We start from the raw sequence: 27,238 nt of genomic DNA, 5'->3' as shown, positions 1-27,238 counted from the left end.
TATCAGGAAGCCATGCAATTAACTGGTAACTATGATTCCTCTGTTTCTGGGTCCTTGTCAGTTTGTCTGAGAGCAGAATGCCCCACCTGGCTGACAGGAACGCATGGGAATTTTGGCAGACCAGGCGTGATTCTGATAGATGTATCATGCTTCTGTGGAAGAAGAAACATGGAGGGATCAATGGGGAAAGGAAGGAGAAATCCACGGGGGAGGTGCATAGCACATGATTTTGGTATGTGCCTGTGTCCCCATTATAAATACCACAGTCTGGGGTTGCGTATGTCGGAGATTTCTTGTCTGTGTGAACCCTCCTTCTATTCAGGATTTCAAAGGCCGTTTCTGCACGGCCTTTTTATGGCGCCCTGGGGACGGGATAAACGGCGTCCCCAGGGAGCCATTCGCACAGCGCCGACCTGACTGCGCTCCCCCTCCCCCAGGATGGCGTCAGGCCGCCCTAAACAACAACCCTTTAAAGGGTTGTTTTTGCCGCAACAGCGTGTTCCCGGCGGCACGGTGCGAACAGCACCACCGGGAACACGCTGTTTCCCTTCCCCGTCCCACTCACCTTGTCCCTGTCGTCGGCCTGCTGGCCTCTGCAGCCCCTCCCTCACTGTCCTCCGACCCCTGGAGGTCGGAGGGCAGCGTGGGCGGGGCTTCAGAGGCCAGCAGGCTGATGACGGGGACAAGGTGAGTGGGACGGGGAAGGGGGCAGAGGCGGCTCCATGCGGAGCCGCCTGTCCTCCGCCGGCCTCCGCCCCCACGCCGGCAGAATTCTTGCCGGCATGGGGGCGCCTCGGGGGCCGTGCGGAAACGGCCTAAGAAAGTCCTGGTCATAATACCTTCCTTAACTGAGCTCAAATCAATGGCTGGGAGGAGCAGAGCCTTTTCAGTCATAGCCCCAAGGATTTGAAATGGCAAAAGATCAATAGTCTCCTGCTGAACTTCCAGGAGAAATCCTAAGTGTTATTTATTTTCAGAGCTGTTCTGGAGCTGAGTAGGAAAAGATCAACCATAGAACTTCAGATGGCTGTTGATAACTGGCTCCCTCTCTACCAGCTATCACTTTTTAATGTTAAGATTTTAACTTCTTTTTAGCGTTTTGGTTGGGTGTTTCCTCACATTGAAAATATACCTGGCTTGGCTTGGTTCCATAAAATCCCGTACCTTTTTAACCTGGACTCTCCCTCCCCACTGCAGCCCACGTCTGTGGAGGGGTCGAGTTAATGCCGGGATCAAAACCTGCACTTCCCTTTCCATGAGCCCGCGATCTGCTCTGCAGCTCATTTATTCCTAGTTCCCGATTGGCTGTTGTTTTGGGGCGGGAATGTTAATGAGCATCCCCTCCCCTCTGCTTGAGGAAGCATGGCCCAGCTTGCCCAGAGTCACACGTTCTGAGCAAGCCCAGTCTTCTGTGCTCTGATTGGCTGTGGTTTTTCGAGTGGCAGCTTGAAGGACCAGTCAGGGTGGGAAAAATAAACCAGGCTACTGGCTCGCTCCCCACGACACCAGGCTTGGCATGGGATTCTCAAAAAGATCCACCTTTCTGGGATGAGGGGGATAGCGCGGGGCACGGCCGGAACAGACCCGATTTAGGGCCAGGAGCTGTGGAGAGTCCTTGCAAAAACCAGGATTTTTAAGGTGAGAATCCCAGGATATTGTCCCCCTCGGGATTCGGCCACTGTTTCAGAAGCCATCTCAAAGAAAGGTGGATTATAAGGATATCCCAGTGTAACTGTAAGGGAGTTATTTTTGGTGCAGCATTGTCTATGGATACAGATTCACCCCAGATCTTCACTTGCTTGCTAGTCACAGAGGTTTCTTTCCTTCCCTGCAAAGCCCATATGGATTTTGCATTTTAATGAGCAGGTAGCCTCATGGGTTCTGCCTTGGCTGACAGAAGAACTAGCCTAAAGAACCAGGAAGCGAGAAATTTACTTGATTCACTTTGATCCTCATAAATGCATATGAAGAGTACAGCTAGATCAGACTAATGGCCTGTCTGGTCCAGCATTTTGTTCCCCATAATATCCAACCGGTTTAGGTGGGACCTAGAGATCTCTCAGAATTACAGGTGATCGGCAGATGACTGAGACCAGTTCCATGTACTGTCGAAGGCTTTCATGGCCTCCTCAGATGCCACCTCCAAAACTCCAGGATTTCCCAACCCACAGTTGGCAACCCAAAACCAGTGGTGGGATCCAAAAATTTTAGTAACAGGTTCCCATGGTGGTGGGATTCAAACTATGGCGTAGCACCAATGGGGCTGGGCGGGGCACGACAAGGGCATGGCCGGGCATTCCAGGGGCGGGGCTGTGGCAAGGATGCAGCCGCTGTGCCGGTCCTTGGGCAGGAAACGAATGCACGCAGGCGCAGGCTGCCACGCACGCCGGTGCACCTCCTGCTAGACTGCTTCCAGTTCTGCACGCTACTGCTGAGAGGAAGGGCGTAACTAAGGCAAAAATCACGTGGCAAAATCACCAATTAGTAACCCCCTCTCGGCACACACAAATAATTAGTAACCTACTCTCGGGAACCTGTGAGAACCTGCTGGATCCCACCTCTGCCCAAAACCCTTTGCCCTTGGAAAGCCCACAAGGTCAGAGTTTCCACCATAAACGAGGGTGACTGTCTCATCGTGGCTAACAGGCACTTATGAGTCATGAAGGTGTCTAGTAGCTACTACCGCCTCCTGCAGCTCTGCGTTCCGTGGGTTCAAATGCACTGTCCGGATTCTACTGCCGGTCTTGCTGAAACAGTCTGTACTTTCCCACACCAATGATGCTGGTGCGGATCATGCGGAAAGCTCAGTGGATTGATGCACCGCCCGTCTTAGAGGCATGTTTTATAATGCAGCAGTGCTAGTTTGTTAAAAAGCCTGCAATCACCCAGAAGGCATATATCCCCATTCGCCCAGATGAGTCATTTGGAGCCATCAAGCGCACTGTGGAAAAGTGAGGAGCCATTTAAGAGACAATAGGGGGATGTTCAGATTCTTAATGGCTCAGCCATCTGCACACAAAAGCCAGAAGCCGTCTGCAACTGGAGGGCTGCTATTCAATTCCACGGCTTTGTATACTTGGGAGTTACGGCAGGTGATGGCCTTGTGTACACAAACAGACTACCTGCACAGAGCAGGACTGTGCCTGCTAACCCCTCTCCTTGCTCACACATTCTCGGTCTATAGGTGCCTCCAGGTGGGGGCTGGAGATCTTCTGGAATTATAACTGACCTCCAGACTACATACATCATTAATTTATCACTTCTTTGTTTATTACTTCTTTATTTATTACACTTTTCCAGGAGAAAATGGCTGCTTTGGAAAGTGAACCGCGCCCCACCAAGGTCACTCCCCTCCAAGGCTGGGCCCTCTAGGCTTTCAGGTGCTTTGTGTTGGAATAAGCGCCTTCTGCATGCCTGGACAAGTATCTTGAAGCTGTTCAATTGTTTGCTCTCCATGTCTAGGCTCCGCCCACCAACTTCCTCCTCCTTCACCCTGCAGCCATTTTCCTTCTTCTTCTCCTTTGTCCCAAGCACAATGTTATGGCTACTTGCTCCAACTTGCTACTTCCCACAGAAGGAGTTCACACTTGAACATACGTAATGGTGTTTCTATCTATCTACTTTTCACCTGGAACAATGCCTGCAATCTGAAGTAACTTGAAATAAATATAAGTTTTCCTTTTTTTTGCATTTGCTTGTTTGGAAGAGCTCCTTTAATGCACTCGCACACAGGACCGAGCTGATCCATATTCAACCAAATTTCCTTTTTTTTTTAAATACTTTTTATTAAGTTAAAATAATTGAACAACAATACAGGAGGATATATCGAAAGAAAAAAAAATCAACATATTTATTTCTCCTTATACATTCTTTCTTATCTCCCAAATTAGTTAAAATTAAAATAACTTTATACGTGTCTCTAACTGAGACTCTGCATAGTCCTGTCTTTTTCCTTTTATTTAAAAGCCGAGTCAAATCAGCTTCCGTGGCGTGCTTCCGGGTCGGTAGTTGTCTGTAACTTCCTTCCTTCACCTCCTATTGGAATAAAAGGAATATTCTCTTGCGTTACCTTGTGTCAACCAAATTTCCACCAATCTCACCCCACTATAACTGACAGCCTGACCCTGGTATGGTAGGTACTATACCTCAGTACATAGCCCTATATCCAGTGGTGGGATCCAAAAATTTTAGTAACAGGTTCCCATGGTGGTGGGATTCAAACTGTGGCGTAGTGCCAATGGGGCTGGGCGGGGCACGACGGGGGCGTGGTCGGGCATTCTGGGGGCGGGGCATTCCTGGGCGGGGCTGTGGCAAGGACGCAGCCACTGCACTGGTCCTTGGGCGGGAAACAAATGCACGCAGGTGCAGGCTGCCTCGCACGCCGGTACACCTCCTGATAGACTGCTTCAAGTTCTGCGTGCTACTGTTGAGAGGAGGGGCGTAACTAAGGCAAAAATCACGTGGCCAAATCACCAATTAGTAACCCCCTCTCGGCACACACAAATAATTAGTAACCTACTCTCGGGAACCTGTGAGAACCTGCTGGATCCCACCTCTGCCTATATCCATTTTGAGGGTCTCCTGAAGAATTTTACTTACAAGTTGACTCACTCACACATGATCGAAGTCACAACTGCTCTCCCCCCCCCACCCCCGCGCGCGCTGGCCTGCCCCGTCTCCGTCTTCCCCACTTCCCTTCCCTGGCCAGGCTCCAGTTTGGTGTGTGAAAATAGGAGAGTTGGAGGCATTCTGAGTATTGTAAGAGCTGTGGCGCACACATCCCACAAACAGCATCCAAATCAGGGCAGCAGGTACCATCATTCTCTCCGTGGGGTGCCATCCCAGAACGCAAGGTAGAATGAATGTTGAAATCTACACAACCCTTCCCGTTTTGCAAAAAAATTAAATGCAAAGTTTTACTGATGAATTTGAAACCTTGACAGTTGTGGACTGGCTGTCACTGTCTTGGGGTAGACATCAAACATGAAGTTGCACAGAGTCTGCAAGATGTCGAATACTAAATGCCACTGCACATCTCCTATCAAATGCTGTCAGATTCTAAATACTAAGTCTGGAATAAATTTCAGAGTGTTCTGAGGAGAATTTCTGTGAGCTAATTGGCTTTGGCCAGATCCTATCGGGAAAAGACTGTGTATGCCTACCCTATACAAAATTACAGGACCTCATTTTATGCCCTACAAGACTGTTCTCTTATGCCAGGTGACCCAGGCAGAATAAAGTATACCAAACAAGGCCTATGCAAAACCATAACAAAACACAGTTAACCAGAACTTCAGGAAACATGTCATAGGTATGAGAACAGGAAACACTCTTTATTTTCAACAAAAGTGATCCCTTGAAAAAGTCGCCAGTATTTTCTGCAAAAATCATTCACTTGGCAAATATCCAATTGCCTACAAAGACCCACAATTATGCTGGCATTTGTACGTTTCTAAATAGTGATGATCATGATCCCTCCAGAAAATTTAAGTATGGAAGCCAATCAATATATCTAATTCTCAAAATGACCATATCTCTGGATACTTAAATCTAAAGACTGGAGCTGTGAACAAACAAGGCATTTCTTTTGACAAACCTGAAAAACACCCCAGATTCCAGAAAAATCTGAAATCTTAAAGGAAAAAAACTTTGGGGGGCAGGGTTAATACACTCAAAATATAGAACTAGCACCTGTAACTTTAAGAAATTAACAGCCTCAGGGGCCATTACTGAGCACCCACAACAGTATTGCTAAGCTTCATGCCTTGGCTTCATTCTTTGGAAAGGGACAGAGGTCTTTCCTGGGTTGTTTTGGCCTTTGAGGGAGGACACATGGGTCTAGGCCCAGTAGCAGCCACCAGGCTACTTGGTAGTATGCAACTGTAATGACTATAAAGCTAGAAGCAACAGCCACCATGACTCAGTCTGAGCCTGGCCTCAGCCAGACTTGGATTGAGCTCTGAGCTGTGGACTGGCAGCCTGCAGTTTAAAGCTGTACCCAAACCTCACTAAGGCCAGACTCAAATGGATCTTGCCGCTCCCGACCTGCACGTGGGGATTGGGGGCAGACCAAGCCCTGCTTCCTGGTGGTCAACTGCACCCCGTTCCAAACTCCCTAAGGAGTTTGGGACTGGGTGCAGTTCCAAGGGGACTTGAGTCATAATGAAATGGTGTCAGGGCTTGCAGTCCCCCGAAGCTACCTGGATACCACTCCATGCTAGCAGTGGGTGGAGTTTAGAACTCAATCAGAGCTGCTGACAGATTTATTGAGGGGGAATTCTTGGAACTTGCAGGTTCAGATGTGTTGGGTGTTTGTGTATAGACCTGTGGTGTTGGCAAGGAAAGACTTTTTTCAGAAAAAGGACCCTACTCTAGCCAAAGAGGGGAATAAACTCTTAGAAAAAGAAGAATTCCTAGCTTGAGTGTTAAAAGCAGAGCTAGTTTGTTTCCTGTGATTGCAGAACAGAGGGAGCTGGCTGAGTGGGAGATATGGGGTCAAAGAAGAAGAAGAGTTTGAATTTATACCCCCCCCCCTTCCACTCCTGTAAGGAGTCTCAAAATGGTTTACAAACACCTTCCTGTCTTCTTACCACAGCAAACACTTGTGAAGTAGGTGGGGCTGAGAGAGTTCGAAGAATTGCGACTAACCCAATATGACTAGCCCAACATGTTCCTCTGAAGATGCCAGCCACAGATGCAGGCGAAACGTCAGGAGAAAATGCTGCTGGAACACAGCCATACAGCCCAGAAAACCCACAACACGCCAGTGATTCCGGCCATGGAAGCCTTCGACAAATCCAATTCACCAGGCAAGCGTCTGCCACTCATGTGCAGGAATGGGGAATCAAATCCGGTTCTCCAGATTAGAGTCCAACGCTTCTAACCACGGCACCATGCCAGCTCTCAATCTCTAGCCAGGAGGGAAATTTAAACCTCCTGTGGGAGAAGAATCCCCATCCCCAAGTTCTGAGATGGATTTACTTCAAAAGCTCTGAAGTGATCCTACAGTTTGGAGAAGTCTGAAGGGAAAAGAGAGTTGGGTGAATACTCTATTCCCGTGGTGACGAACCTTTGGCACTCCAGATGTTATGGACTACAATTCCCATCAGCCCCTGCCCAGCATGGCCAATTGGCCATGGCAGGGGCTGATGATATAATCCTGCTTATCTGGAGATATAAGAATAACCACCACTAGATCTATTCCATTTAGAATTCACTTGAACCTCTGAGCGCAAATATGAGTCAAAGTTGTATTACAAGAAAACTTATCTTATTTCAAAGAATTTATAAATCTTGTGTGCTGTGTGGTTTCCGGGCTGTATGGCCGTGTTCTAGCAGCATTCTCTCCTGACGTTTCGCCTGCATCTGTGGCTGGCATCTTCAGAGGATCTTCAGAGCATCTTCAGAGGATGCCAGCCACAGATATCAACATCAGAAAATGCTGCTAAACTAAACCATACAACCTAATGATCGGCTCCCGTGAAAGCCTTCGACAATTTATAAATCTGTTACAAACTGAAATTATGTCGAACAGCTAAATGCCATCTGAGCTATACTGTTAAGAACATCTTAATATTTGTATATGACTTTCATTCTTTCATTCTCACTAAATTTTTCCTCACTCTTCTCCTATTCCCCTGAGGAGTTTTTGGTTGAACTTTGAAAAGCCTCTAGAATGTTAATCTCTGAGATCAAACAGTGGGGAGAGAGAAAGGGGGAAATCAGCTCAGTTCCTGAAGTTGGTTCAGTTATACATTTATTTCAAGTAAGGTATGGGGTGGGGAAGTTGAATCAACCCCCCAGAAGGTTGACATATGGCATTATACCCTGCTGAGGTTTCTCCCCTTCCCAAATTGCGTCTTCCCCAGACTCTATCCTGAAATCTCCAGGAATGTCCCAATCTGGGGTTGGCAAGGTTGAAGGTGGATTTGGAAGGATGTTTTCCTATCAACTGTCACTACAATTTAAATATTAAAAACAGCTCTCTGAGGGAATCAATGTGTCAGGGAGGGGAGTTCAGTCTAATTTTCTTCTCATCCCTCTGTCATTTGTCATACAAAGAGACAGTTATTTTGTGTGTATATAAAGGAGAATTCAAACAGGAACACACACATGCACACACACACCCTTGAAATCTGCAGTGGTTAAATCTGGAAAGAGCTTCACCACCTGGCCTCCAGCCACCGCAGTTACAGCGTTGAACTGTTGCCCGAAGTTGACCTGAAATTTTCGGGCGGGATGTCAAATGTGTTTTCTAAAATGCCAACCTTGTTTTATCATGTGTACAGTTTTTCTACATACGCTCAAGAGCGGTTTGCTGGCTGACATTTTAAAAATGATGACACACAGGAGGGGGATGCAAGACAAACCTTTCGAAAAGAATGTCAGCTGTGAGCCTTACCTGTCCAGGAGAAATGCATTGGCCCTGAGAGACATGCCTCTGACTGCTGGAGGAAACGTCCGCCGGGGTACCATCTTGTATAAATAGCTTCCAGCTTAGTAGATGAAAACAAGGTGACCTTTTGTGCACTTCTGCATAAGACATGGTTATCACGAAGGCAATCCTAACACATGGAAGAAGGGTCTACATCTTCCCTCCATTTTCTCTTATACCCAGAAGAAAATGAAGGGTTTCAGTGGATGGTTGGGTATGATGTTCTAACTCAGGGGTAGGGAACCTGCGGCTCTCCAGATGTTCAGGAACTACAATTCCATCAGCCCCTACCAGCATGGCCAATTGGCCATGCTGACAGAGGCTGATGGAAATTGTAGTTCCTGAACATCTGGAGAGCCGCAGGTTCCCTACCCCTGTTCTAACTGATCTCCAGGTGACAGATCAGTTCACCTGGAATAAATTACTGATGTGGAAGATAGACTGTATGGTATTATACCACAGTGAAATCCCCCTCTCCCCAAATCCAGCTCTCCTCAGGTTTTATCCCTGGTATTTCCCAATGCCAAACTGGCAGTTCTAATGCAACAGTAGAACCAAAGAAGCGCGTCACACACCTGAAGACGGAGGTTGCACTAAACCAGTGGTGGCGAACCTTTGGCACTCCAGATGTTATGGACTACAATTCCCATCAGCCCCTGCCAGCATGGCCAATTGGCCATGCTGGCGGCGAAGGCTGATAAATATCGAATCCATAATATCCTGGAAGTGCCAAGTTCCACCACCACTGCACTAAACCAATATATGTATATATATAACTTCCTTTTTAACAAATTCTAACACATCAATTCATATGGAACATGTCTTCAATGAATCACGCCTTCAATGTATTCCCATATAGGGGCAATAATCATCCATTCCCACAATTTTTTTCATAAAATCAAAATCATATCCGTTTTAGTCATGTTTTATAAAGTCACTCTCAGTCAATCTCTCAAACGCCTCACGCGTTTCAAAGTGCGTTATTGCCCCTATATGGGAATACATTGAAGACATGATTCATGTTTCAGTTTGTCGAACCATGAGTATGGTCTATTAATGAATGAATGCCTATGAACTTGGATAAAAATATTTGTTCCATATGAATTGATGTGTTAGAATTTGTTAAAAAGGAAGTTATATATATACATATATTGGTTTAGTGCAACCTCCGTCTTCAGGTGTGTGACGCGCTTCTTTGGTTCTATTGTATTAACGTTACACACAGTGGGTTTTGAGTTCTAATGCAACAACACTACAAGTGCTTCCTGCTCATAGTGACCCCAATAAATAGTGTGAGGGGCAGCTTTAGTACCAGACTAAAGGCTGGATCCTCTCACAAGTGCTACTGTGGATAGACTTTTCTTTGCCTGTCCCTGGCTGTCTTTGAATCCCCTCCCTCCATGCATGAATAGAAATCATAGGAACTTCAGTGCCAAAATGCTATTGGGGTGTTGGCATGAAGAGGGGTAATCAGATGAGATCACCTCTTGTTCTTATACCAGTAAAACTCTTGCTTCCTCTGCAAACCTTTCTGGTGGCACAATTTTTATGTAGGTCAATTCTTCCTGGTTTCCCTTGCTACAGGAAATTACCCCCATACAATGCCAACAGAAGGCACTGTAGGTAAAGGAGAAGAGTTGGATTTATATCCTCCATTTCTCTCCTGTAGGAGACTCAAAGGGGCTTACAATCTCCTTTCCCTTTCCCCCTCACAACAAACACCCTGTGAGGTAGGTGGGGCTGAAAGAGCTCCGTAGAGCTGTGACTAGCCCAAGGTCACCCAGGTGGCATGTGTTGGAGTGTTCAGTCTAATCTGAATTCCCCAGATAAGCCTCCACAGCTCAAGTGGCAGAGCGGTGAATCAAACCCGGTTCCTCCAGATTAGAGTACACCTGCTCTTAGCCACTACGCCACTGCTGCTCCTTTTTGAGAAGGTGTTGAAAAGATTCGCCACTCTGAGCTCCTCTGTACAGCTACGGGACCAAACCCTTATGAAGCAATTTGTGAAACTATTGATCTAGAGTTTTTAAAATTATACTTTATTTCTTTGCTTGTTGGTTGGTTCAATTTATAGGCTGCCCTTTCCCAATGGGCCGAGAGCAACTTGCAGTAATTATATCACATATATGTCAATAAAATCAATAAAATATTCCTATGGTATCCCAGCACCAACAAATCTGAGAAATAATATTCCAATACCACCTCCCATAACAAATAGTGTTACATGTGCATCAAAAAGGGAAGGGGGAAAGAGGGGGAAAGAGCTGGGGGTGGGAGGGGGTTAGCTTGTTGGATTCTCTTGCTGCCATCAACCATTGGCCTGGCAGAACAACTCTGGGCACTTTCGCACATGTAGAATAATAATAATAATAATAATAATAATAATAATAATAATAATAATAATAATAATAACAACAACAACAACAACAACAACAACAACAACAACAACAACAACAACAACCACCACCATAACAATAATAACAACCATAACAACAACAACAACAACAATAATAATTTTAATCGGCTTAATAGACCGCCCAAACCCCGAAGGGCTCTGGGCGGTGTACAATGAGACATAAAACAAATACAACATAAGGTCTCATAAATACAATATAGCGATAAAACATTAAAATTCATTAAAGTACGTTATAGCAGCAATTCCAGAAATTACAAATAAAAATACATGCCCAGATGCATGCACAGATGGCGCCCAACCAATGTACTTTCAATCCACTTTGCAGCTGGATTTTACCATGTGAAATAGCAATATCCACTTGCAGACAATTTTAAAAGTGGATTGAAAGTGCATTGTTTTGCATGTACGGAAGGGCCCAAAATCTGTGGAACTCATATGATGTGGAACTCGTATGATGGTGCATTCCACCAGAAAGCCCTGGCCTTAGTCAAGGATACCTGGGCCCCTTCCGCGCAGGCAAAATAATGCGTTTTCAAACTACTTTCACAACTGTTTGCAAGTGGATTTTTCTATTCTGCACAGCTTCAAAGAGCACTGAAAGCAGTTTGAAACTGCATTATTCTTCATGTGCGGAATGAGCCCTGGACAACTTTTGGGCAAGGGATCCCCAGCAGGGTGTTGTTCACTCCACGCATGGCTCTTTGAGGGACTTCACTTATACCCTGCCTTTCCCTACAGTGTTGACCCAAGGTGCCTTAAATCATTCTACTCTCTCTTTTAATGCTCACAATGACCCTGTAAGGTTGGTTAAACTGGGTTAAATTGAGAGATCATGCAAGGAAGGTAAGGCAGAGAAACTGGCTTAAAGTCACCAAGCAACTTCCACGGTAGAATGGGGATTTGAACCGGAGTCTCCCAGATCCTAATCTGATGCTCTAATCATTACACTACACTGCTTCCACTATACCTGGGGTTTCCTCCTCCCTTTTCTTCTTCACAGATTATCTCTCAAATGTTTTCCGAATCAACACATGTGCTGTGCCCCTAATTTTGCTAACATGGTTTCATTTACATTTTTTTATAGTCTACCTGTCTTGCTAAGATGTGAGATAAGTTACAGAGGACAGTGTGGACAACAAACTTCTTCAGGCAAGATATACTATAAATAATACAGAAAGTGGATTACAAGGTATAGGATTGGCCATGCTGGCAGGGGCTGATGGGAATTGTAGTCCATGAACATCTGAAGCCCCATAGGTTGGCCACCCCTAATATAGAACAATGCAGTAATTATTCTGGTGGACTACAATCCTATTATAAAAGTGCCCTCCTGGGCTGTTCCATTCTACTACAGTTATCCTGTTGAGCATGACTGTTTTGCACGTTCTGAGGAATGATAGAGGTATGGGAGCCCTCCTGACCTCCTCAGACAAGCGATTCTAAAAGAACATTCGACATGCTCAGGCGGTTTCTGATCTCATCCATTTGCGTGGTGGCTCTTTCAGCGGGTCTTGCTCAGATAAGAAAGCTGTTGTGGGTTCTGTAGGTATGTGGATTCCAAGGCCATCGCGCTTTGTTGGACATGACTGGTACCTTGAACTTGGTCAATGATCTGTAATCTATTCAGTAATGCTGTTTTACTTAGCTAAACATACAAGAAGAGAATTCAATCTCTATTACTACTATATTTACCTGAATGCACTGAAGAAATTACTGTTGAAAACGTGGACTAGCGTGCAACGCCGTGGTGTCTTCATCCACTTGCTGGAGCTGCTGCTGTCTACTACCACGATTCGCTTTAATATTTTTGACCCATTGAACATTGGTGATACTGACTCTTTCAATTTGTTGGAATGCAATATGAATGTTACAGGTTTCTTGCCTTATGTACAATGTTTATGAGATCTTTTACAATGTTTATGAGAATTTGTTACTAAGTACTGTCCCATTATGCTTCTTAGATTGCCTAAGTGCCCTCATTGTATGTTTTGTTATTACATTTATATCCAGTTGCATATTACTTATAACATGATCATAATATATCTTTATGAATGGTGTATGACTTATCTATTGACTTTATACTCGGAATTAATTGCATATACCAATTAGTTCATTGCCTTGTGTCTCTATATATACAGTCCATGCTTCTTCGGCTTGGCTGGCCTCAGATTTTCTAGTATCTATGCCAGTGATGGCGAACCTATGGCACGGGTGCCAGAGGTGGCACTCAGAGCCCTCTCTGTGGGCACACACGAACAGAGCCCCCCCACACACACACACATCTAGGCTGGCCTGGGCCACTGGCTCGATTATTAGCATTAAACCTAAGACCTAGTTTTGGGGAAGCAGTGTAGGTATCCCTGTTAAGCGCTGTTAAACCCCACTGATTTTCATGAGAAGAACTAAAGCATGATCCTTTACCTGGGAGTAAGCTCGGTTGCTGGCAATGGGGCTGGCTTCTGAGTAAACTCTCTAAGTGCAGTAGTTCACCGTTGGAAGAGTTGCGATGATTTGCTTCAACAAAGCCACCAAGCTTACTCCTGAATGCTTATGCGTCGGAGCCAACTGTTTTTTTCTAGACTAAAACCTCAGTATTTGGGTTAAAATGCTGTGTTGGCACTTTGCGATGAATAAGTGGGTTTTGGGCTGCAGTTTGGGCACTTGGTCTCGACAAGGTTCACCATCACTGATCTATGCAGTGATTGCAGAAAGGGTGTGACATACATATTCAGCCTGGTGCCCAACAGGCTGAGGTGTTCTGTACAAACTGGAATGTCTGTGGTGTATTCAAGAGCAGATTCGTGTAGAGTGCATTACAGCAGTCTAGCCTAAAGGTAACCAAAGCGTGGTTCCAAGTGGGCAGATTAACTGATTCAAGGCCATCTTCTGAACTAAATGAACCTGGTGGAACCCCGTTTTTTGCAGTTGTATGAACTTGCTTCTCCTGAAATGGTGCTGAATCCAGTATAACCCGCACCCACGAAGTCGTGGCAGAGTCTGTGAGCATCAGCTGGACCCCATCTATGGTGGGGAGTAGAAGACCTCAGCTTCCACAACCACAACCAGCATATTGTGTAAGAAAACCAGCATATTGTGTAAGAAAACAAAATTATATGATTCCTTGCACCAAAAGTGTATAATGAATTATTTAAATCCATGGTAACAGCAGCTAGAATTGCATTTGCATCAAGATGGAAATCAGAAAAACCTCTAGAGCTTATACAATGAATGAATAGACTATTCAGCAATGGCAGAGTTGATATCTGTCGTACATAACAGAACATTTCTAGAGTATTGGAGAAGATGGAAGGTTTTCTTGGATTATATAAACCAAGGACTTGGATAACTAAAGACAATCAGGGTTATATGAACGAACTGCTGAATTCAGATTTAAAATCTTGCTAAGTGTTTAAAAAGTGGACTGGAATGTAAGCTGTTCAAAGACAGGAGAACAATAGATGTAAGCAAGCTTCACATATTATGCAAATTGTAATGCTGAATTTTAATTGTATGAAAAATTAAAAAAAACCCTATATCATAATAAAAAAACAGAATTATATGATGCCTAACCACACACTTTTTCTGTGTAAACACACACACACACACAAGCACAAAGACATGCACACAGCCAGGATTGGTTTTGACGCCTGCCCTCAGTGTGCGTGCTCCCAGGAATCCTTTCAAAGCTCGCAAATAAGGATCTCTGTGCACGCTGAATGTCAGGGTGTTTTTTTTTTTAAGCACAGATGCTCTTTGAGTGTCTGAGACTTGTCTCTTTTGGTCCCAAGTGATGTCACAGATAGTATATATCTGTCAGCTTCTGGCTCAGAACTGCTCTAACTGCCAGAAGTAAAGCAGAGGTAGGAGCCATCCAATTTTCCTGCCGCAGGTTTGGGCCCCGTTTTATAACAAGGTATGGATTTTTTTTCCTTAGGATGACACGGACTAATGTCACCTATTTGTATTTCCGGAGCTGCATTCCTGTCCATCTCGAGCCCGCTTGTTGGAGAAAGATGAGGAGATTCGCCTGGAGGACAGTTTTTATGGGTCATTGGAAGCAGAGCAAAGCTGCAGCCCCGTGCACCGTCTCCCGTCCTCCCATTCTTTCAGTTCCCCCATTCTCTTTCTTTGTCGCCCAGTGACACACTAAAGTGCATATCTGCTGCTGGAGAAATGGAAAAAAAAAAAGAAAGTTACACAGCCACCTTGAATAAGATTGCTTTAAATAAATCCTTGTCATGACCTAAATAGTCCAGGCTCGCCCAATCTAATCAGATCTCAGAAGCCAAGCAGGGTCAATGCCAGTGGCGTATCTGGAGGGGGACACAGAAGGGGCCGATGCTGGTTAGTACTGGGGTGGGGGACCATTAAGGAGATCCAGGGCCACTGAGCAGGGGCAAGCAATGGCAAGCAAATTTGATAACCCTACAGGGTTGCCCTAAGTCAGCTGCAACTTCATGGTATTTTCCACCACCAAATAATTCCTGATGGGCAGGACCCAGCGTGGGACTTGTCCTCTGGTTGTCCACGAGGTTCCGTCTTATCCTTAATGCTATTTCATCTCTGTAAAAAGCCCTTGGGGAAAATCATTGGTGGATCTGGACATCCAGCTCTATTTTTTTAAATCCACATTTCCTGATGATTTATTTATTTATTTATTTATTTATTAGATTCTTATACCGCCCTATCCCCAAGAGGCTCCGGGCGGTGTACAACAATAAACATAATATAACATAAAATGGTTAAATCTTTAAAAGCAGCGATAAAACAGTAAAAGCTAAATCTCATAAATACAATAAAAATACTAGCATAAATATAAATATACATAAATATAAATGGCATTCAGCAGCTCCATATTCAAAATCCTCTCCCCAAAAGGGAGGAATGGCAGGTCCCAGATGTAGAGGGCCATGAGGTAGAGGGCCATGAAAGGGAGGGAAATGGCGAATCAGTCCTTTACTGCAGTGGTTAATGTTTAAGGGTGAACAAGTTGAAACTGATTCCTGACAATTCTCTCCAGAGGAATCGATCTCTGTCATTCATTGTAATTCCGGGAGATCTCCGGGCCCTAACTGCAGGTTGGCAATTCTATCCCTCAATAGTTCAATACTGAGGTGCTGCTAATACACACATTTGTTTAAATACCACTGATTACTCAACTGAATAAATTGGGTGTAAGGCTTACTTTAACAAAATATTTAATTTCTGACAGCATAAAAACAAAGACTGCAAACCTAAAGACACATTTCTGGGAATAATCACCATTGAATGATATGGGAGTTAGTTATTGCATCAAGGGAGGAGAATTAACAGTACAGTTTTAAGCAAACTTACATCCTTCTTCGTCTATGAAAGTTATTCAATTATTTATTTTATTATTTAGGTTTATATACTGCCCTATCCCAAAAGGGCTCAAGGCAGTGTACAAGACAAACATCCCACAAAATAATCAACCCCAACCCCAACAGGTGAAGCAACGGTTAATGGTTTGAAAGGGTAAAACTCTACTTAGGCATACCTTTCTCAGTTTTCCTTTCAAATTCCATATTTTGCTTTGAAGTAGAAAACCTCTGTAATAAAATCACTGGAAATGGGAAGTAGGAAAAATAGATCAAAGTATTTGAGCAGGCGAAATAGTTGTCTCTGCTTCGGAGAAAAGGCAGATTTCAATCAATGAAAGCAATATATAATGTTTGCTGGCTGAAAAGATGGTTGAGAGGCTGCTGGCGAGTGGTCACAAGATGAACGATGAGTGGTGTAGAGTGACTTCAGAAAAGGTCAAAGGTGACTGTCATCATGAAATCTCATCTGTGTGAGTCTGTAGGCAGGTTCTATCAATCTGTCAGGATGACCTGGAGAGCGGTCCTAAACAGGCCTACTCAGAATCCTACCAAGATCTAGTCAATAGACTCCCAGAAGTCTTGGGACAGTGTTTTGAGGATAGCTCCTCTAATGAATTAATACAATCTATTGTCTGAGACTACCAGTTGAAACCAGAGGTGGGATCCAGCAGGTTCTCATAGGTTCCCAAGAGTAGGTTACTAATTATTTGTGTGTGCCGAGAGGGGGTTACTAATAGGTGATTTTGCCACGTGATTTTTGCCTTAGTTATGCCCCTCCTCCTCTTCAGCAGTAGCGCGCAGAACTTGAAGCAGTCTAGCAGGAGGTGCACCGGCGTGCGTGGCAGCCTGCGCCTGCGTACATTCGTTTCCTGCCCAAGGACCGAGGCGCAGCTGACTGCGTCCTTGCCCACAGCCCGCCCAGGAATGCCCGCCCCAGAATGCCCGGCCACGCCCCCGTCATGCCCCGCCCAGCCCCATTGGCGCTACGCCACAGTTTGAATCCCACCACCATGGGAACCTGTTACTAAAATTTTTGGATCCCACCACTGGTTGAAACATACCATTGAGAACAGGTCGGAACTAGAAAAAAGGAGACTTCCCATTGGATGTGTGTCCTGTCAGCAGCGGCCTACCTCCTCACATCCAACATCTGTTCCACCATTAGTGGGATGGAATTGTGGGGCTCCAGCCCAATGTGCCACGCTTCTCTTCATCTCTTCTAAGAAACATGGCTGGACGACAAGCTGGTACTAAGTCTTCAAGCACAAGAATGTCCTTGAAAAGCACACCAGTTTTCGTTCCAGTGTGTAAACACAGAGGTTTTTGCTACTTCAGAGAGGTGTGTGGCCTAAGCCAGTTCACTATTCTCAGCCTACTTTAACTCCTTGAGTTGTTGTGATAACGGGCGATTCTGGAACTCTAAATTGGGCTTTTGTCTCTGGAACAGAAGAGAAATCTGCTGAAGGTGCAAACTGCCATGTTGTAGTGCTGGAAGGGTGAGAAAAACACCTGCCCAAATGATCTCTTCTGGGTAGGTAGCAATCTAAGCTCCTCTACTGCTGAGACTGCAAGCAGCTTCTGTTGTGATGAGGGCAGCATGTTTGTGGACTCCGACAGGGTGGGATGAAGTGGTCCAGCAAGTCTGGAGGTCCCAGGACATTAAGATCTACAAAGGTTAAGATCAGCACTTTGAACAGAACTCGGGAACAGTCCCGCAGCAAAAGTATGTTTCGAGATTTCAGTAACATGGCTGGATTTGGTTCTGGTGGGTTTTCCGGGCTGTGTGGCCGTGGTCTGGTGGATTTTGTTCCTAATGTTTCGCCTGCATCTGTGGCTGGCATCTTCAGAGGTGTATCACAGAGAGAAGTCTGTTTCACACTGGATTTGGATGGCTGGATTTGTTTGAGGAAGGGAAAGAGTGTTGCATTTTCTCTTGGCATTTCAATGCCTTAACAGACGCTCAATGTGGAAACCATCCACCTTCTCTGGATTGGTCCAAGTTTCCTTGGGAAACCACTAGCCATGGAAAGTGCTGTCCAGTCTCAGCAAACTTATGTAGAGTTTTCAAGGCAAGAGACGAGTAGATGTGATTTGCCATTGCCTACCACTGCATAGCAATCCTGAATTTCCTTGGTGGTCTCCCATCCAAGTATTAACCAGAGTTGATCTTGCTTAACTTCTGAGATCCAACAAAATTGGGCTTGCCAGACCCGACCCCCACCCCCCCCGGTCAGGGCTAGAACCCAGTTCCAACTTTTGACATTGGAACCCCACAAATATAACCTAAGTACATTAAGCATTTACTCTGCCTTATTTTAAGAACATAAGAACTAGCCTGCTGGATCAGACCAGAGTCCATCTAGTCCAGCATTCTGCTACTCGCAGTGGCACCTTGGTCAACGGCCAAAGAGTCCTCTATGATCCAAGATTATAATGGAGCTAATGTAATTTAGTGACTGGTTGAGATCAATGGGGTGTCTGGCAACATTAGTCCATTACATGGAAGGCCCTGACCCGGATGGACCAGGCTAGCTTGATCTCTTCACGTCTCCGAAGCTAAGCAGAGTCAGCCATGGTTAGGACTTGGCTGGGAGACCACCAAGACAGGCAACGGCAAAACCACCTCTGAATATCTCCAGCCTTGAAAACCTCAGGATGGGCTGCCATAATTCAGCTGTGACTTGACGGCACTTTGTACACACATGGAAGCAAATCCTTGCCTTGCTTCAGGTTTATCAATGGTCTCCTGCCTTTCCCTGTAATGACAACCATGGTTCTTGCGCTGGGTGCTGAAATGATTTTAAAGGGTCGTGGTTTAATTAGAGATGTAATATTTCCGCATGCACGGTTCAGGCCTGAGGAAAATTCCCTCCCGGTATCTTTTGATCTCCATTAGCCCCGGTACTAACGTCAGGTGCGAGCAGAGCCAAGTTGGACAAAATAAAAGTTATGTCTTCATTTAGAGACAGGTATAAATTAGCAGCGGGCGAGATCATTAATTTCATTGATTTGGGATTCAGCGTTTAAAGATTCATGCCGTAGATTTGGAGAAGGAGATTATATCAGAGGCTCCGCCGGCTTCCCAGCGGGATCAGACTCCTCCAGCCTGTTGAGGGAGGTTCATTTGCTGAGCACAAAAGCAGGGGAAAGACTTAAGCGGGTCTCGCTAGAAGTTCAGCAGAGAGATTTGCATCGACCTTAGCAACAGAAGGAAGAACGGCATGGCAATGAAGGAATGGCGGGCAGAAATGAGGCAGCTGATTTGGGTAGTGGAACATACAGCATGAAAGTTACCTTCCGTACCTTCCCCAACAAGGAACAATGTCCTTAAGAGCTGACATTGTCTAGTGGTGAAGTGTCTGAGCTATAATAGGGGAGCCCCTAGTTCAGTGGTGGCCAACCTTTGGCACTCCATATGTTATGGACTACAATTCCCATCAGCCCCAGCCAGCATGGCCAATTGGCCATGCTGGCAGGGGCTGATGGGAATTGTAGTCCATAACATCTGGAGTACCAAAGGTTAGCCACCACGGCCCTAGTTCAAACCTCCCTGCTGCCATGAACAGGGGTGTAACCCCCAGGTGGACATATTGGGTCAAATGTCCCTGGGCTGCAGACATTTAGTCATATGGGGGGCAGAAAATTGCCCTCACACCCTTCCCCCACCAGGTCCATACACTGACTTCAAGACCTGGTGCAAAAAAATGTTGTTTGGTCATGGTTGGGGAGGCAGGGATAATATATTATAATTATCATACCATCAGCTTGGGGAGGCAGGGATGATATACTGGGAGGATGATAATTATACTTTTTATTAAGCACCAAAAGTTAACAAGCTACTATACAGAATTAACATCATGGCATAGCTTGAGGGAGAAGGAAATGCAAGGTGGCATGCAAGGGAGGGGAGTGAGTGAGCAGTGGCATGCAAGGGAGGGGTGGGAAGGGGAGGGGTCCCGGCATCTGGACCTGGCCCACCCACCCTAGCAGAGGGAGGGGAGCGGGAGGGAGGGAGGGGTGGCATGCAAGAAAAGGGAGTAAAAAAGTATAATTATCATACCACCCATACAGAGGCAGGGGGTGGAAAACTCAGATTTTGTACAAGGCTACATTTTCCCTAGATATACCTCTAGCCATGAAGAAGAAGAAGAAGAAGAGTTTGGATTTATATCCCCCCTTTCTCTCCTGCAGGAGACGCAAAGGGGCTTACAATCTCCTTGCCCTTCCCCCCTCACAACAAACACCCCGTGAGGTAGGTGGGGCTGAGAGAGCTCTGAGAAGCTGTGACTAGCCCAAGGTCACTCCCGTGTGTGGGAGTGTACAGGCTAATCTGAATTCCCCAGATAAGCCTCCACAGCTCAGGCAGCAGAGTTGGGAATCAAACCCGGTTCCTCCAGATTAGATGCACGAGCTCTTAACCTCCAAGCCACTGCTGCTCCTAAGTGACGTAGTATGTACTAAGTAGTCTTAGATAAGCCCTTACTCTCAACCCTCTGTCTATAATAGGGGGATACTGATCCATACCTACCTGGTAAGTTCATGGGCCACTCCAAGTTTGTATCAATCTCCTGAGGACCGGCCATTGCATTGTGAGTGATTAACAGTACAAGTGTATGAATAGCTACTGCCTCAGATGGCAGTAGGCTTAAACTGGAGGTTCTAGATCACAGGTGTCAAACTCACGGCCCTCCAGATGTTATGGACTACAGTTCCCATCATCCTGGCAGGGAATGATGGTAACTGTAGTCCATAACATCTGGAGGGCCACGAGTTTGACACCTGTGTTCTAGATCAAACCAAGCCCGCTTTTAGAAGCTGGCAATTGTGCTTTGGTCACATGATGAGAAGAGAAGACTCACTGGATAAAGACATTAATCCAGGGGAAAGCTGAAGGCAGCAGGAAAAGAGTTAGACCTAACATGAGATGGATTGACTCCATCGAGGAGGCTCTGGCCCTCAGTTTGCAAGACCTGAGCATGATAGGACATTATGGAGGACATACATTCATAGGGTCACCATGAGTTGAAGGAACTTGATGGCACTTAACACGGAGAGAGACTAGACTAAGGGCTGCACTGCGAATAATCCAAACAAATACAAGTTCAGATGCAGCTGTTGCCCCTCTCCTATGGAAGCTGACGGGAGAGAGGCCAGGACAGGCAGTATAGAAATGCAGTGGGCACACTCTTCTGGGCACTACATCATCCTGAGATGAAGCAGACCCCTCCTCTGGAATGTACAGGAACTTTTTGCAATTTTCCTGTTGCAAGATCTCAGCAGTTTTGCCTCACAATCTACTAGTGCAGCTTGCAATAACTTTAGGGGTTTGTGGTTTGGACCGTACTTATGCGCCCTGGATCGTTTTCTTAAAAAATATGTCCACGTTTTCAGAAGTATCCGGGGAGCCTTTGTGTTAAAAGGAGACCTAATCTATCTCATCAGGGTTTCCAGTAAATCAAGAGCAGCCATTTCGTCGCACGTGTCCAAATCTTGCGCTGCAGATTTGGTTTACTGTATTTTGTGTCCGTTTTCCTGGAGTAATTTGTTCTGCAGTTCTGTAATTATTAGGATAAGCATTTCTAAAGATAGCCGTTTGCTGCATTAGTCAGGACACTAAGGGGCCAGGATACGAGCTTTATCAATATATTGTTTTAACGTCATCTCATCACTCAGATTTTACTGATTTGCCATCCATATGCAGAGACCTGCTCCGAGAGCCCATCCCTCAATCCTAACTGATCAGAAGCGCCTGGAGATTTTCAATGGATTACAAGAGACTCTGAAGTTTAGTTTAAAGAGAACATCTTTTGCGTTGGCACGTCTTCAGTCTTTTTGTAGAGTTGGTAACAACTGTACAGTCTCCCTGTTCTAATAAGGAATATTTGAACATCCACCAGGTTCAACTGCCCTCCTGACAGAGGTGGGATCCAGCAGGTTCTCACAGGTTCCCGAGAGTGGGTTACTAATTATTTATGTGTGCCGAGAGGGGGTTACTAATTGGTGATTTTGCCACGTGATTTTTGCCTTAGTTACGCCCCTCCTCTCAGCAGTAGCGCGCAGAACTTGAAGCAGTCTAGCAGGAGGTGCACCGGCGTGCGTGGCAGCCTGCGCCTGTGTCCATTTGTTTCCCGTCCAAGGACCGGCGCAATGGCTGCGTCCTTGCCACAGCCCCACCCAGGAATGCCCCGCCCCCGGAATGCCCAGCCAAGCCCTCGTCGTGCCCCGCCCAGCCCCATTGGCGCTACGCCACAGTTTGAATCCCACCACCATGGGAACCTGTTACTAAATTTTTTGGATCCCACCACTGCCTCCTGCTCATGAGTAATAGAAGAAGAGTTCTGATTTCTACTTTGCTATTCACAACCATAAGGAGTCTCAAAGCGGCTTACAAGTGGCTGGCGGAACTCACTGGGCAGCAGGAAGCAGTAGGAGTAGAGGCACGACCCTTGGGGGAGGGCCGGAAGGCCTCCTGGAACGCTAGCAGGCCTTTCAGACCTCCCCCAAAGGCCATGGCACCACCTCAGGGCAGCCACAGATTGGGCCACGCGCCTCTGGGCTGGTGGCACAGCCTTTGGGGAAGGCCTGCTGGAGAGCCAGCTGGTCACTCCAAGAGGCCTGCACTGCCAGCCTAGGTGCCTAGGGCAATGAGGATGATTGAAGGATTGGAGCACCTTCCTTATGAAGAGAGGCTGCAGCGTTTGGGACTCTTTAGTTTGGAGAGGAGACGTCTGAGGGGGGATATGATTGAAGTCTATAAAATTATGCATGGGGTAGAAAATGTTGACAGAGAGAAATTTTTCCTTTCTTTCTCACAATACTAGAACCAGGGGGCATACATTGAAAATGCTGGGGGGAATAATTAGGACTAATAAAAGGAAACACTTCTTCACACAACGTGTGATTGGTGTTTGGAATATGCTGCCACAGGAGGTGGTGATGGCCACTAACCTGGATAGCTTTAAAAAGGGCTTGGACAGATTTATGGAGGAGAAGTCGATCTATGGCTACCAATCTTGATCCTCCTTGATCTCAGATTGCAAATGCCTTAGCAGACCAGGTGCTTGGGAGCAGCAGCAGCAGAAGGCCATTGCTTTCACCTCCTGCAGGTGAGCTCCCAAAGGCACCTGGTGGGCCACTGCGAGTAGCAGAGTGCTGGACTAGATGGACTCTGGTCTGATCCAGCAGGCTAGTTCTTATGTTCTTATGAGATTCAGCTGTTTAGCTACCGGTTTGGCAGAATCAATGCGAAGAACTGCTTACAATCGCCATGCCTTCCCCGCAAGAGACACCTTGGGAGGTAGGTGGGGCTGAGAGAGTCCTGAGAGATCTATGGCTAGCCCAAGGTCACCCAGCAGGCTTTGTGTGTAAGAGTGGAGAATCAGACCGGGTTCTCCCGATTAGAGTCCACCACTCAGTAACCACTATACAACGTTGGCTCTAGAGAAGCTGGGTGGATTTAACCCCAAAAGGGATAGCTTGTTTGCCTTTTCTGTTGAAGGCAAGTGCAAGAGATTGTTGCCCTCCCCAACTCAGGAAGGAAAGAGAGGCGGACGATCCACTGCACACTGCGCTGCTGTTATGGTTCAAGCTCAGACCAAACAGCACCTCAGTTACCTGCTGGGTTCAGGTGAGAGGCAAGCTTTGATCTGGGGAATTCTGCTTCTGTTCTTAGCACACCACCGCAATGGATCTTAATATTTTTTTTAACGCCACCATTTTCTCCAATCCCATTAAGAAGCACCAATTCATGTTTTTTAAAACCAATCTCTGCTTTTGATTGGAATTACCTCCGCTGTTTGTAACCTTAAAACAACCCCCTAAAATAAATCAAAACCCTGCAAGGAATCTAAGCCGTTGGACTGCTCTAGAGGAAAGTTTCACCTTTTAATTTTTCATAGCAGATTAATTTTTAATTCCCCGACAACAGGGAAGGCTCCTAGAGAAGATGTCTGTTCAAAGGGCTTCTCTTTCGCTTTGGGTGTCTATTGCCCTCATCTTTAATTCTTTAACCCTGAATGCTCTCGACTACATCCTGGCGATGATTCGCCCCATCCTATTTGCTAAAAGCTGTGAACTGCCCGGACGACTGAACAGTTTTTCCTCGGGACGCAGCAGCTGTAACAACGAAGCGGGATTCGTGTGCCAGGCAATTGATTTCCAGGAATACCTTTCTGCTAAACATCAAAATGAGACTTCTGGCATCGTCTTGGAGAACGAGACAGAGATGATACAATATTCATTTTTAGTACTTTAGCCCTCAAACGTGTGGGTATGACCGGCACTGCTGAAAGATTTAGTTTACAAACTCAGATTAACGTAATTTTTAATACTGTCGCAGCAGGGATTTCAGCGGTAAACTAGCTGAGGAAAACTTTAGAAACCTTTGAAAGGAAACTAGGTCGTCTCCGGAAGAACCACTGAATGAAATTTTTTCCCTCTCTGTTTAAAAAATTTTGGTTGGATTTCCATTTTTTTATAAGCGCTGACCTAACAAAAGGTACTTTTAAAGCCATTATACTGAAGTCAGAATACTTTCATTCCAAATTGAGATAGATGTATGTTAAAGACATATACTAAAATTGTGCCAGTTTAACCAATATGGCGTCCTCCAAAGAAAACAAATCATCTATGCAGCATATCAGCAAGGTTTGAATCTAGTAGTCCCTAAAGACCAACAAGATTTCCAGGCTATAAGCTTTCAAGAGTCTAAGCTCTTCATCAGATACTTCTGACAAAGAAGAGAAGTTTGGATGTAGTCCCAGTTCTCGCAGAACTCTTTTCTTTCCTGTAAGGAGACTCAAAGGTTGAATCCCACCACGGTTCCCTTCCTCTCCCCACAACAGACACCTTGTGAGGTAGGTGGGGCTAAGAGAGTTCTGTGAGAACTGGGACTAGCCCAAGGTCACCCAGTAGGCTTTGTGTGTAGGAGCAGGAAAACAAATGCAGTTCACCAGATAAGAGTTCACTGTTCAGATGGAGGACTTGGGAATCAAACCCGGCTCTACAGATTAGAGTCCACCTGTTCCTAACCATAACACCAGGCTAGCTTTCTTAAAAGAAAGTGTTGTTGACTCTTGAAAGCTGAAAATTAAAAAAATACAAATCACTTATTCATCAAACTGTGGGGGAATTTGTGCCATGCTTTCTCCAAAATATTGTCGAAGGCTTTCACAATCAGAATCAATTGGCTATTGTGGGTTTTCCGGGTTGTGTGGCCATGGTTTCACCCGCATCTATGGCTGGCATCTTCGGAGGCATGTCATGGTGAGATGTGCTGCACTCCATGGCACAGTGAAGATGCTGGCCATAGATGAAGGTGAAATGTTAGGAGTAAAAAATATCAGACCACGGCCATGCAGCCCAGAAAACCCACAACCGCCTGTTTCTCCCAGATACTTCTTCAACACTGGTCAGCGTCTTGTAAGGCAAGCAGAAACAGATCAATAAAAATCCTGTTGGTCTCTGCGTTGTTACTAGACCTTACTGCAGGCCAACATATCTTCCCTTCTGAAACTTCATCCAGTATACTGTTGAACACCACTTGCAGGGGACAAAACTGGGGAGGCGCTAGCTTCTGTGCCCCCCACCCACTGTGGGCCTTCTGTTTACCTTCAGCAAGCTGGGTACTCATTTTATTGGCCTTGGAAGGGAAGAAGGCCGAGTCAACCTGGAGCCTGAAACTACCTGAAACTGACTTCTGCCAGGATCAAACTCAGGTTGTGAGCAAAGCGTTGACTATAGTACTGCATCTCACTACTCTGTGCCAACAAACTAAGGAAACTTCTTTTAAAAATCTGCAACAAAAACATTCAGGCCTATGCTAAACCATCTCTTCTGTTAACTATCAGAAGTGGCTGGTGTTTCCAAGGCATATGCATAGCTTTTTTTTTTTTAAATGACGGTATTCCAGCTCTTTGCAAAATTATTAGATCAATACCAGCAATGCAGCCTTTGTTTATAGCCCGGGTTCTGCATTCTGAAACAGAATTTGCTTTCCCCTTGCAATCGGCATCTCTTGGAAGACGACACTTAATAAATACATACTATGAATTTATAATTCATAAAGGATCGAGGCAAGGGCTGTGTGCGGTATTTACAAAAAGGAGGCCTCAAATGTCCAGGCAGGGATGCTATTATGCTGACTGTCAGAAGCTCGGCGGTGCCTGGAATAGAACCGAAGTCTGCTTTTGCCAACAAAAGAGGAGAGGGTTGTAATTTCCTGTAATAATATTTTCCCTATAGATCTCAAGTGCCCCCTCTCATCACAGGTATCTTTTCCAAGTAGGACTTGTAGCGCTCGCAACGGATGGATCGTCTGTGATATTGAAGTAATTAGCCAGTAGGTGGCCATAGCTATTAAGCAATTTGCAACAGCTCAGACTCAATGCTGGGTTATAGTTGCGAGAGACGCCTCTTCCGCTACTAAAAGTGCAGCACCTCTTTGCTCAACCTCGTATTTGTCAGGCTTATTTTCCTCAATTTGGGGGAATTGGGGGGAGGGAGTGTTTGTTTCAGCTTCCATAAACACTGTGCTCTTTCAAATGCTTCTAGAAACCCCCCCCTGCAACTTCCCGCAAATGGCAAGAAGAACACACACACTAGAGCACAGATGTCAAACTCGCGGCCCTCCAGATGTTATGGACTACATTTCCCATCATCCCCTGCCAGCATCATGCTGGCAGGGGATGATGGGAACTGTAGTCCATAACATCATGCATCATGCACTATAACATCATGCATCATGCTGGCAGGGGATGATGGGAACTGTAGTCCATAACATCTGGAGGACCACAAGTTTGACACCTATGCACTAGAGCCATGGTGGCGAATCTTTGGCACTCCAGATGTTATGGACTACAATTCCCATCAGCCCCTGCCAATTGGCCATGCTGGCAGGGGCTGATGTGAATTGTAGTCCATAACATCTGGAGTGCCAAAGGTTCGCCACCATTGCACTAGAGTCTTCTTTTAGTCCTATTTATCTGGAATCTTGAACAGACTGCCACAGTCGTGCTTTAAAGGTTTAAATTCTTATACAGCTGCTAC

The sequence above is a fragment of the Sphaerodactylus townsendi genome, linkage group LG07 (assembly GCF_021028975.2).
Source record: "Sphaerodactylus townsendi isolate TG3544 linkage group LG07, MPM_Stown_v2.3, whole genome shotgun sequence".
NCBI classification, from domain to species: Eukaryota; Metazoa; Chordata; class Lepidosauria; order Squamata; family Sphaerodactylidae; genus Sphaerodactylus; species Sphaerodactylus townsendi.
This window is presented reverse-complemented; position numbering follows the sequence as displayed.